General features: G+C 42.0%; 1 protein-coding gene across 2 annotated transcripts in view; it reads right to left on the bottom strand.

Moving 5' to 3' along the window:
• The window catches only part of ELAVL1 (ELAV like RNA binding protein 1), a 29,003-nt gene extending 22,041 nt beyond the window's left edge, over window positions 1-6,962 (bottom strand). The window contains exons 1-2 of one of the 2 annotated variants that reach the window (XM_058163690.1): window positions 6,806-6,905; window positions 6,488-6,527 (exon numbers count right to left, since the gene is read on the bottom strand). The gene's annotated coding sequence lies outside the window, so the exon portion shown is untranslated. Of the gene's footprint in view, window positions 1-6,487; window positions 6,528-6,805 lie in introns of both variants that reach the window. The other variant, XM_058163689.1, reaches the window with a different exon arrangement.
• Between the last annotated feature and the right edge of the window lie 5,253 nt (window positions 6,963-12,215).

Below are 12,215 nucleotides of genomic sequence, written 5' to 3' on the forward strand. Positions count from 1 at the left end.
GTAAAAGTAATAATGTGCAGTTTTATTAAGAATAGTCCAATAAAAAAAGGAAAAGCAATGTTTAAGAATGCTGTCTATCACTTACAGAAGCTCAGGTTTTAAACAAAGAAATTATTCCTGTTTATTATTCCTGAAATTATTCAGCCACCATATTTATTTAATAAAAAGTATGCTTTAATAATAATTTTTAAAAAAAACCTTTCTGTCTTCAGAAGACTCAAGAATAGACCTACTGGCAAAACAAAAACTATCTTTAAAAAATGACAATGCTAAACTGTCTAACCTTTGGTATCTTCTTTCAAAAAACCTTGTCAATCTGAAATACAATATAATAAGGTCACATTTTTAGCTTAATTAACCCCATATATATATGTGGAGTTCTGGGAATGTGACCTCCTGAGTCTTGTGCTGTAACATCCTGGGTAGTAGGTTGTGTTGTGTTGTAATGTCCTGAGCTTTGGTGTTGTGGCCTCTGGAGTTCTGTGATGTGATATCTTGAGCAGATGGCTGTGATGCAGCATCCCGGGTTTTGGTTTGGCTCCGAGTCCAAGGTCTTGTCATGTGTTCCTGGCGTGTGTCAGCTTGCTTTGTGTGGGGATCAGAGGGGGGCGCAGCAGCCAATGGTGCCAGCATGGTCTGGCTTCTGGATGGTGGTTGTGTTTCGTCTGTGGGATGGGTTTGGGTTTGAATCTGGTGAGGATGATTGGTGGTGGCGTCGTGTGTTATCCTGGGTCCGATCCTCTCAATTTTCATGGCTGGGACTCATTTGTTGACTAAGGCAGGAGGTGTCATCCCGTTTGTTCATGTTGTGGGGGTGTTTCTCTATTTCAATGGCTTCCATAATTGTTCTCTTTATAGAGAGACGGCAGCTTCGACCACGCTTTGCTCACAGAAGCACGAAGCCGAAAGCACCAGCCTGAAGATGATGAGTGAGACCTTGTTGAAACATCGCCAAGATACCCTCAACCTTACATGGGAAAAGACCCGAATATGTCAAGACCTACATACCTATACTCGTGAAAACCTACGAAAACATACATACATACCAAAGAGTATATGCCTTTTCCTTTCTAAACAGGACAAATGGAATTCTTCCAATTTTCAAGCACGGGTATACTCTTCCTATATGAGTTTAGTTGGACAGCCAATCCATAAGCAAAGCAAACCCATATTTTATCATTTCTTCAGTTACACCATCTATACTTGCAGCCCTATTATTTTTCAAAATTCTCACAGCCTTTTTACTTCTTTGTATCACTTTTTCTTGCACATTAACTTTTATAGTGTTTGCTTCAATGCTACTCTTTAGCATTTGCGTACAAATCTCTAAAATATTTTTTTCAGCATTCCCCTTCAGATTATTCCAAAATCATTTTGTTATGCCTACTTTTAAAATCAATTCACCCTGCTAGAGACTTCTTGTTTAGCCCTCTATGTCAATTTTGAATTTAAACTGAAATTTAGTTATTTTCATATAGAACTGATACTTTCCCCTGCCTACAATTGTTTTAGTTTATTCATTCACTTATTGATTTTCCATAGTCGACTATCTCACTGCTCCAACTCTGTGAGGCTTAGAGTTAAAACAAGCAATACAAAGCAGGGAAAAAAACCCTGCAAAAACCATTAAAACTATTAATTAATTAAAACTATTTAAACATTAAAAGAAAATCTGCAGGGAAGCACCATTCCATTTCTAAAAATATAACTAGAGGTAGTCCTCAACTTACCACAATTGAACTAGGCAAGATATTTGTTAAGTGAGTTTTGCCCCATTTTACAACTTTGCTTGCCCCATTTGTTAAGTGAATCACTGCAGTTCTTAAATTAGCAACACGATTAAATGACATTTGTTTCCTCATTGACTTTGCTTGTCATGTCTCCATGTCTTTTTTTTTTTTTACGGGATTCTCCTTTGACATTACCAAAATCCATCCTGCTCTACCATACTCCTCACCATCTTTATTTCCTCTGCTAATTGCTTCAGTCTGTCGCCATAATCAATCCAATCATGATTTTCAATTAATATAAATTCATTTGCCATGTTATATACGAAAAAACTTGCTTAAAATCACACACAACTTTTTTTTCTAAACTGAGACTCATCGTTGACGTTTCTCCTTTATTCAGGTGCATTATGTATCAACTTTTAATCATCATTCTCCCACATTTATTCCAAATCACTATTTCCATATACAACTGTTAGCCCAAAAAAAGTTCAAAAATAGACTTCTGCTGCCCATAAGGACTCTGGCTGATCAAGGCTTTCACACTTTTTATTACTTATGTTGTATAGAAATGATGTGGAGTATTTTACCCACATACTACTACGCAGGTAGCACTAGTCGGTGCTACTAAGGGCAATGCAAGTCAGCATTAGTGCATTCTAGTCAATATGCCATAACTGAAGCACCTTAATGCTATTCTGTGCAACGTCAGATCTGTATCCTAGAGGCCACTGTGAAAGCTAATATACCCTCGCTTACTTCCCATCAACCAAAGAGTTATATGTAGAATACTGATTCATGATGCTTCAATGACTTTCCCTCCTTCTAATTAAAGTAGAATCATAGAGCTGGAAGGGACCTTGGAGGACTTCTAGTCCAACCCAAGGCAGGAGTCCTTATTCCATCTTGGACAAAGGCTTGTCCAAAAAATTAAACAGCATGGCATACTTATTAAACCTCTTATTTGATGCAACTAATTTTTTCTTTTTAAATACAGTGTAATCCTAATTTTACATGTATCAAAAATAAGTTTTGTTGCATTCAAGACAGAGATTATTGATGAGTTAAATGTTTAGAAGTGTTCTATGTTACATACGACTGAATTGGATATCGATGTAACTTTTACAGATGAAAGAATCTATATATTTGAAATGTGATAATTAGTGTAAACTTGTATAGAGATAAGGAAGTGTATCAATTATAAGGTAAAATTTGATGAAATTATTTAAACCGGAGATGTCACACTATGTCCACTGTTTTTAATTTGTATTGTTAATAAAAAACTTTTTAATATTTTTTTTTTAAAAAGATAGACATAAAGTGCTTATCACATCATTTTCTTTATTTTCCTTTTCATGAGAAAAAGGCTGGCCTAATATTGATCTGCCGTGGAAAGAACAAAGTTACTTACAACTTCTTACTAGAAGTTACCAGTAAAGGTTGGATCTTCTGCTCCCTTTGTATTTTTATTGTGAAGTAACAGATCTTTAATTCAAACTGTAGTGATTCTAAACAAAGCATGAAAATAGTAGCACTATAAAAATAGCTCAGAGAAAGTTCCCATGCTAACTCACCAAACTTTGGGCTATTTTATGGAGAAAAGCACCAAAATGTGCCTTTCTATTCTGTCTCTATAATAGGGAAATAATAAGTGCCAGTCTTCCAACTCTCAAGCCAAAAAGGCTCAGAGGCCACTGCAATGATTAGAGATCCAGGTTGAAAGTTCTATTCAGCTATGCACATATTTGATTAACTTCAAACTGATCACAAAGCCCAATTAACTTTGCCTAGAACCCCGATTCAGTTAATAATTCTGAATGAGGACCTGAGGACACAGATAAACCTCCAAGTGCTAAAAGGATGCAGATTACCAGCTGTCTGCAAGTAGTATTCCATTCCATTCCCCACTATCCTGTCAGAGCTGAAGAAGCTTCTTGGAGGAGAAGCAAAAAGTCTTTAAAAGGAAAAACAAGAAAGTCCAGTTGCCTCATGAAAAAGCATGTTTGGGACAACCATGACCTGGATGGCTAAGAATCTCTACAGACTTCTGCTTGAGGACCATAAATACTTAGAGTATCAACATTTTGGATCACTGTATGTGCCATTAGGCCAGTTTCACTCTTAATTATCACAAGCATTGGCTTCTCCAGGATAAACTATTTAGCCTTACCCTCCTGACAGAAGGGTTATATACAAGTAGTCCTCGACTTATGACCAGAATTGAGCCCAAACTTTCTATTGTTAAGTGAGGCATTTGTTAAGTGAGTTTTGCCCCATTTTACAATCTTTCTTGCAACAGTTAAGTGAATCCCTAGAGATAGTAGCAACTTGGTTGTTAAGTGAATCTGGCTTCTCCACTGACTTTGTCAGAATGTCGCAAAAGGGGATCACATGAGCCTGGCAATGGTCATAAGTATGAACCAGTTGCAAAGCATCTGAATTTTGACCACATGATCATGGAGATACTGCATCAGTCCTTAAGTGTGGAAAACGGTCACAAGTCACTTTTTTCAGCACCGTTGTCACTAAATGAACTGTTGTAAGTCGAGGACTACCTGTATTAATAGCAATAGTAAATTAACTAAAATGTTAAATCATATAGTGGCAGAAAGGAACTTTCAGTTTTTTAAGGTTTAGAGAAAAGTACCCCTGAAACAAAGTTGGTTTGCCATAGATTCTTTAATTCAGAAGCAAGTTTTCATTTAGCCCCTTTTCTTAAAAAAAACTAGTACCGTATATACTCGAATATAAGCCGATCCGAGTATAAGCCGAGGTCCCCAATTTTACCCCAAAAACTGGGGTAAACTGGGGACTCGAGTATAAGCCGAGGGTGGGAAATGAGGCACCTACCGGTTGGGGAAACCCTCCCTCCCTCAGCTGAGAAGGCTGGCGGCTCCCCTGCCCCGCCCTCTCACTGCACCGGCAGGGCTTCCGTCCGGTAAAATGTGAAAAAAAGAAGAAAAAAAAAACTCGAGTATAAGCCGAGGGGCTTAAAAAAAAAAAAAACTCGAGTATAAGCCGTATAGACCCGAGTATAAGCCGAGGGGACGTTTTTCAGCACAAAAAACGTGCTGAAAAACTCGGCTTATACTCGAGTATATACGGTAAATGACTAGCATCCACTATATCCACTATGAAATTTAACATTTTACTTAACCTACGCACTGCAAACTGGATTGAAATTTTATTGGGGTATTTATGTTTTAAGGTTTTAAATGGTTTTAAAATTTCGGCCACATTATAATATTTCTTTTTAACTTCTTTTTAATGTTTATATATTGAATTTTTACTTGGCTGTACACCGCCCTGAGTCCTCCGGGAGAAGGGCGGTATAAAAATCGAAATAAATAAATAAATAAACTATATCCTTACTCTTTTTATATAGTCTTATAAAATAACATTAGAGAATATTTCTAGCTAGGGTTAAAATGTGGGGTCTTTGGTGCTCACTGAGCTGAGTCATTGGTGGCAGATGTTTCTTCCAAATATTGATGATGTTACCTAGCAGGGTAATGAAACATCCGGAAGAAAACAGAATAGAATAACAGAATCGCAAAGTTGGAAGGGCCGTTGAAGGTCTTCTAGTCCAACCTCCTGCTCAGGCAGGAAAAACGATAGCATTTCAGACAAAAATGGTTGTCCTTTTAAAAACATCCAGTGTTGGAGCAATCACAACTTCTGGTGGCAAGCTGTTCCACTGATTAATTATTCTGTCAGGAAGTTTCTCTGTAGTTCCAGGTTGCTTCTCTCCTTGGTTTCGATCCATTGCTTCTTGTCCTGTCCTCAGGTGCTTTGGTGAATAAACTGACCTTCGGCTCTTTGAGATTACCCCTTAGCTATTGGACCGCTGCAAACATGTCATCTCCCCAGTCCTTCTTTTCATTAAACTAGAAATACCCAATTCCTGCAACCATTCATTGTATGTTTTAGCCTGCAGTCCCCTCAATCATCTTTGTTGCTCTTCTCTGCACTTTCTAGAATCTCCACATCTGTTTTATAGTGTGGTGACTAGAATTGGGTGTGAATAACAGAATCACAGAGTCGGAAGGGACCTTGGAGGTCTTCTAGTCCAGCCTCCTGCTCAGTCAGGAAACCCATTCCAGACAAAAGGTTTGTCCAGTCTCTTCTTAAAAGCCTCCAGTGATGGAGCACCCATAACTTCTGGTGGCAAGTTGTTCCACTGGTTAATTGTCGTTAGGAAGTTTCTCCTTGGTTCCAGGTTGCATCTCTCCTTGATGAGTTTCCATTCATTGCTTCTTATCCTTTAGGTGCTTTGGAGAATAAGTTGACCCCCCTCTTCTTTGGGGCAGCCTCTCAAGTAATGGAACGGTTGCTATTATGTCCCCATGTTCTTTCTTTTCATTAAGCAAAATCACAGCGTTCGAAAAGGGACCTTGGCGGTCCTCTATTGCAACCCCCTGCTCAAAAGCCGTACCGTTTCAGGGGAAAATACCTCAGGAAGCCCCGCGCTTCATCAACTACCGTCAGGTAGGCCATTTTGCCTGGAAATCTGGCTTTTCCATCCTCAACCGAAGGGAGAGGGAAAGGGAGAGGCCGCTAAAAGCGTTTCGGCGTGGAGGATTTTTAAAAACGGGTCAAAATGTCGGGAAAAAAAGGGGGCGATACGAGGAAGGGCCTCCCTGCAGGGCCTTCCGGGCAAAAGAGGCCTATCCGCTCGCCCCACCCTCCCTCCTCCCATCCGCAACAATGGCGCCGCGGCCTCCATGCCCGGCATGAGGAAAATGGCCGGCCCGGCCTACCTTCTTTCCAAAACGGAGGCCTCGTCGAGGAAACGCGTCCCTGGAATCCGCCCGGGAAAAAAAGGAGGAGGAGGAGGAGGAGTCAAGAGCAGGTCGCGCGCGCCGGGCAATTCTAAGGCCGGTCCGGGGATTATGACGCGTTTCCCGCGCCCTGTGACGTCGAGGCACGCCCCGCCCACGTAAGGCCTCCCTCCCCCTCGGTCGCGCAGCCGCAGAACGCAGGCCACGCCCCCTTCGCGTCAGAGCTCCGCCAGGCCGCAAAGCCGCCCTTCCCCATTGCCTCCTCCTCCCCCCCCCAACCGCCTCGGCCGCGCTCACCTGACGACGGCTGAGGCGAGGCGCCGAAGAGAGGAAGATGGCGGCGGCGGGGAGAAGGGGAGGGGAGGGACGAAGAGGAGGAAGAAACGGCGGGAGCGAAGCGACGGAGAAGGAAGAAGAAGGAAAAAAAAAAGCTGGCGGGGGTCCCTCCGGCCGCGCGACGAGTCGCTCCCTCAATCAGCAGCAGCGGCGGCAGCGGCAGCAGCAGGAGGCGGGTAGTCTTGCTGGCCACGCCTCCTCCCCGCGCCTGCCCGCTGCCGCTCATTGGCCGCGGAGCGATTGACGGACGGCGTCCATTGGACGAAAGCTGCGCCGTTCAAAAGCCGCGCGCGCGCGCTCACACCGCCAAGCAAGTGGGGGGAGGAAAAGGAAGGGGGGGCAGCTGGAGAGCGGCGCCTGCGCAATTGCGCCCCCTTGGCCTTATGTTTCCCACGATATTTTCTTGCTGGCGCGAGTCTGCTTGCTTTCGACCCGGGGTCCTTTTTCCAAGCTGCTCGGCCCTCTTTCCATGTCCGGACTGTTAGAAGTGGGTGGGTGGGCTAGAAAGTCACGCGTGGGGCGGGTCCCCATATTGCAAAGGCCTAGGTTTTCTAGCTTGGAAGAACAGAGAATAGAGTTGGAAAGGGACCTTGAAGGTCTTCTAGTCCAACCCCCTGCTCAAGCAGGAGGCCCTAGAGCATTTCAGAGAAGTCGCTGTCCAGTCTTTTCTTAAAGTCCTCCAGGGATGGAGCGCCCACAACTTCTGGTGGCAAGCTGTTCCACTGGTTAATTGTCCTCACTGTTAGGAAGTTTCTCCTTGATTCCAGGTTGCTTCTCTCCTTGATAGAAGTCTGTGCTGACCAATTGGCCCCCATCTTCACCCATATTTTCAATAAATCACTAAAGATGTGCTATGTTCCTTCTTGCTTCAAACGCTCTACCATCATCCCAGTGCCGAAGAAGCCCACCATCATGGAACTGAATGACTACAGACCAGTTGCTCTAACATCTGTAGTCATGAAAACCTTTGAAAGGCTAGTGCTTTCCTTCCTGAAAACCATCACGGATCCGCTCTTAGACCCCTTGCAATTTGCATACCGAGCAAATAGATCAACAGATGATGCTGTTAATATGGCTCTGCACTACATCCTACAACATCTTGAGTCTCCAAAGACCTATGCAAGGGTCCTTTTTGTAGACTTTAGTTCAGCATTCAATACCATCATTCCAGACATTCTCCTAACTAAGCTAAACCAGCTACAGGTACCGGAACAGACTTGTAATTGGATCACAAGCTTCCTAACAAACAGGAAGCAGCAGGTGAAGCTAAGCAAGATCACATCAAATACCTGTACAATTAGCACAGGGGCCCCCCAAGGCTGTGTGCTCTCCCCACTTCTCTTCTCTCTGTATACCAATGACTGCATCTCCAATGATCCATCTGTTAAGCTACTGAAGTTCGCAGATGACACAACAGTGATTGGTCTCATTCGAGACAATGATGAATCCGCATATAGACGAGAGGTCGAACGACTAACCTTGTGCTGCAACCAAAACAATCTGGAACTGAACACACTCAAAACTGTAGAAATGCTGGTAGACTTTAGGAGAAACCCTTCCTTACTTCCACCTCTCACAATACTAGACAACACAGTATCAACAGTAGAAACCTTTAAATTTCTAGGTTCTATCATATCGCAAGAACTAAAATGGACAGCCAACATCAAAAACGTCATCAAAAAAGGACAACAAAGAATGTTCTTTCTGCGCCAACTCAGAAAGCTCAAACTGCCCAAGGAGCTGCTGATTCAATTCTACAGAGGAATTACTGAGTCTGTCATTTGCACCTCTATAACTGTCTGGTTCGGTTCTGCAACCCAACAAGAAAAACACAGACTTCAGAGGATAATTAGAACTGCAGAAAAAATAATTGCTACCAACCTGCCTTCCATTGAGGACCTGTATACTGCATGAATCAAGAAGAGGGCCATGAAAATATTTGCAGATCCCTCGCATCCTGGACATAAACTGTTTCAACTCTTACCCTCAAAACGACACTATAGAGCACTGCACACCAGAACAACTAGACACAAGGACAGTTTTTTCCCGAAGGCCATCACTGCTAAACAAATAATTACATCAACACTGTCAAACTATTTACTGAATCTGCACTACTATTAATCTTCTCATAGTTCCCATCACCCATCTCTTTCCACTTATGACTGTAACTTGTTGCTGGCAATCCTTATGATTTATATTGATATATTGACCATCATTTGTGTTGTAAATGTTGTACATTGATGAATGTATCTTTTCTTTTATGTACACTGAGAGCATATGCACCAAGACAAATTCCTTGTGTGTCCAGTCACACTTGGCCAATAAAAAATTCTATTCTATTCTATTCTATTCTGTAGCGATTCTCCGTCATCCAGGTCCTGGTTGTCCCAAAGGTGCTTTTTTTTTTTCAAGAGGCAACTGGACTTTCTTTTTTTTTCTTTTGAAGATGCTTTGCTTCTCATCCAAGAAGCTTCTTCAACTCTGACTGGATGGTGGGAAATGGAAGGATTTATGCTCCTTGTAGACAGAACTGGTCATTTGCATCCTTTTAGAATAGAATAGAATAGAATAGAATAGAATAGAATAGAATAGAATAGAATAGAATAGAATAGAATAGAATAGAATAGAATTTATTGGCCAAGTCTGATTGGACACACAAGGAATTTGTCTTGGTGCATATGCTCTCAGTGTACATAAAAGAAAAGATACATTCATCAAGGTACAACATTTACAACACAATTGATGGTCAGTATATCAATATAAATCATAAGGATTGCCAGCAACAAAGTTACAGTCATACAGTCATAAGTGGAAAGAGATGGGTGATGGGAACGATGAGAAGATTAATAGTAGTGCAGATTCAGTAAATAGTCTGAAAGTGTTGATGGAATTATTTTTTTAGCAGTGATGGCCTTCGGGGAAAAACTGTTCTTCTGTCTAGTTGTTCTGGTGTGCAGTGCTCTATAGTGTCGTTTTGAGGGTAGGAGTTGAAACAGTTTATGTCCAGGATGCGAGTGATCTGCAAATATTTTCACGGCCCTCTTCTTGATTCGTGCAGTATACAGGTCCTCAATGGAAGGCAGGTTGGTAGCAATTATTTTTTCTGCAGTTCTAATTATCCTCTGAAGTCTGTGTTTTTCTTGTTGGGTTACAGAACCGAACCAGACAGTTACAGAGGTGCAAATGACAGACTCAATAATTCCTCTGTAGAATTGAATCAGCAGCTCCTTGGGCAGTTTGAGCTTTCTGAGTTGGCGCAGAAAGAACATTCTTTGTTGTCCTTTTTTGATGATGTTTTTGATGTTGGCTGTCCATTTTAGATCTTGCGATATGATAGAACCTAGAAATTTGAAGGTTTCTACTTTTGATACTGTGTTGTCTAGTATTGTGTGAGGTGGAAGTATGGGAGGGTTTCTCCTAAAGTCTACCAGCATTTCTATGGTTTTGAGTGTGTTCAGTTCCAGATTGTTTTGGTTGCACCACAAGGCTAGTCGTTCGACCTCTCGTCTATATGCGGATTCGTCATTGTCTTGAATGAGACCAATCACTGTTGTGTCATCTGGGAACTTCAGTAGCTTAACAGATGGATCATTGGAGATGCAGTCATTGGTATACAGAGAGAAGAGAAGTGGGGAGAGCACACAGCCTTGGGGGGCCCCTGTGCTAATTATACAGGTATTTGATGTGATCTTGCTTAGCTTCACCTGCTGCTTCCTGTTTGTTAGGAAGCTTGTGATCCACTTACAAGTCTTTTGAGAGTTTCCATCCTTTATTTCTTGTCCTGCCTTCAGGTGCTTTGGGGAATCGGTTGACTCCTTTGGGGCAGCTGCTCAAATACTGGAATCCTGCTATCATGTGCCACCTAGTCCTTCTTTTCTCTAAAATGGCCATATCAAATTCCTGCAACCCTTCTTCATTTGTTTTTGTCCCTGGGCTCTTAATCATCTTAGTTGCTCTTCTTTGCACTTTTTCCAAAAATCTTAATCTCTTTTTTGTTTGCTTGGCTGGTTGGGGAATTCTGGGAGTTGAAGTCCCCATGCCTTAAAACTTGCCGAGTTTGAGAAATATTGCTACAGGCCCTTGCTGCCTCTTCTTCTGCCCTTCCCCAGTATTGCCATCAATAATTCCACTTCTCTCTCACTTTCTCTCATGCTCCTTCATCCCCACCTTCTCCTCAATCTTTCCTCTGCTCTGGAGGTTTCTCCCATTCTAGCCAGCCCTCAGTTGCATGCAAAACCCTCCCCCGTCCCACACAAACTCACAGCCAGTTTCCTTCCTTGGATAAACGTCAGTTCTTTGCAGCACACCGGATTCTTTCCATCTCCATTGCTGCCACCACTTTTATATAGCTGATTTCTATAGCTGCACAACTCAATTCAAGCAATTAAATGGCTTACAATTCTAACATTACCGAACAATGAAAATAGTAAAAAAAAAAAAAAAATCAGAAAAGAATTGGTGCATCTTCCCATTTCTCCATCCTTCTGTTTTTTCCTGTTTTTAGGAAGGATTTTACCATTGTGAAAAACAACACTCCCAAAAATCATATGCTGCAAGGATTGTCCTCCACTTACAAAGGTTCACTTAGTGACCATTCAAAGTTACAACAGCACTGACAAAAGTGACTGGTGACCATTTTTCACACTGGGTCACATGATTTCTATTGGGATGCTTGAAAACTGACTCACATTTATGACGGTTGCAGTGTCCCCGGGGTCATGTGTTCGCCTGTTGCAACCTTCTGAAAAACAGTGGGGAAACCGGAGCCACTTAACAACCATGCAACTAAATTAACAAATGTACTGATTCACTTATTAAATGTGGCGAGAAAAGTCATAAAACAGGGCAAAACTGACCTAACAAATTTCTCACTTAGCCATATCGATTTTGGGGCTCAATTGTGGTCATAAATTGAGGATTACCTATCTTTGCTTTTCACCATTTCTTCATTGTTCCCTCTATTTCTCTGGTCAAGCACAAATTAACCTTGGTTGTTGACAAGCTCAGGATCCAAAAAGATCTTGACAAACTTGAACAATGGCCGCTATTCTAACAACATGAAATGTAATGAAAAAAGCAAGGTTTTACACCCATGCAGGAAAAAGCCGAAGGGACAAGAACAGATTAGGCGCAATCTGGCTCAAAAACAGGAACAGTGAGAGGGACCTTGGAGTCCTAGAGGACGATCCCTGAAACATGAGCCAGCCGTATGTGGCAGCAGCCCAAAAAGTTAATATGATCCTTGGTTGCATAAACAGAGTCATAGAATCAAAATCACGTGAAGTCTTAGCACTGCTTTGTAAAGCCTTAGTAAGGCTACACCTGGAATTCTGCATTCAGTTTTGGTCACCACATTACGAAAAAGATGTTA

Source organism: Ahaetulla prasina, chromosome 1, assembly GCF_028640845.1.
Source record: "Ahaetulla prasina isolate Xishuangbanna chromosome 1, ASM2864084v1, whole genome shotgun sequence".
Classification (NCBI taxonomy): Eukaryota; Metazoa; Chordata; class Lepidosauria; order Squamata; family Colubridae; genus Ahaetulla; species Ahaetulla prasina.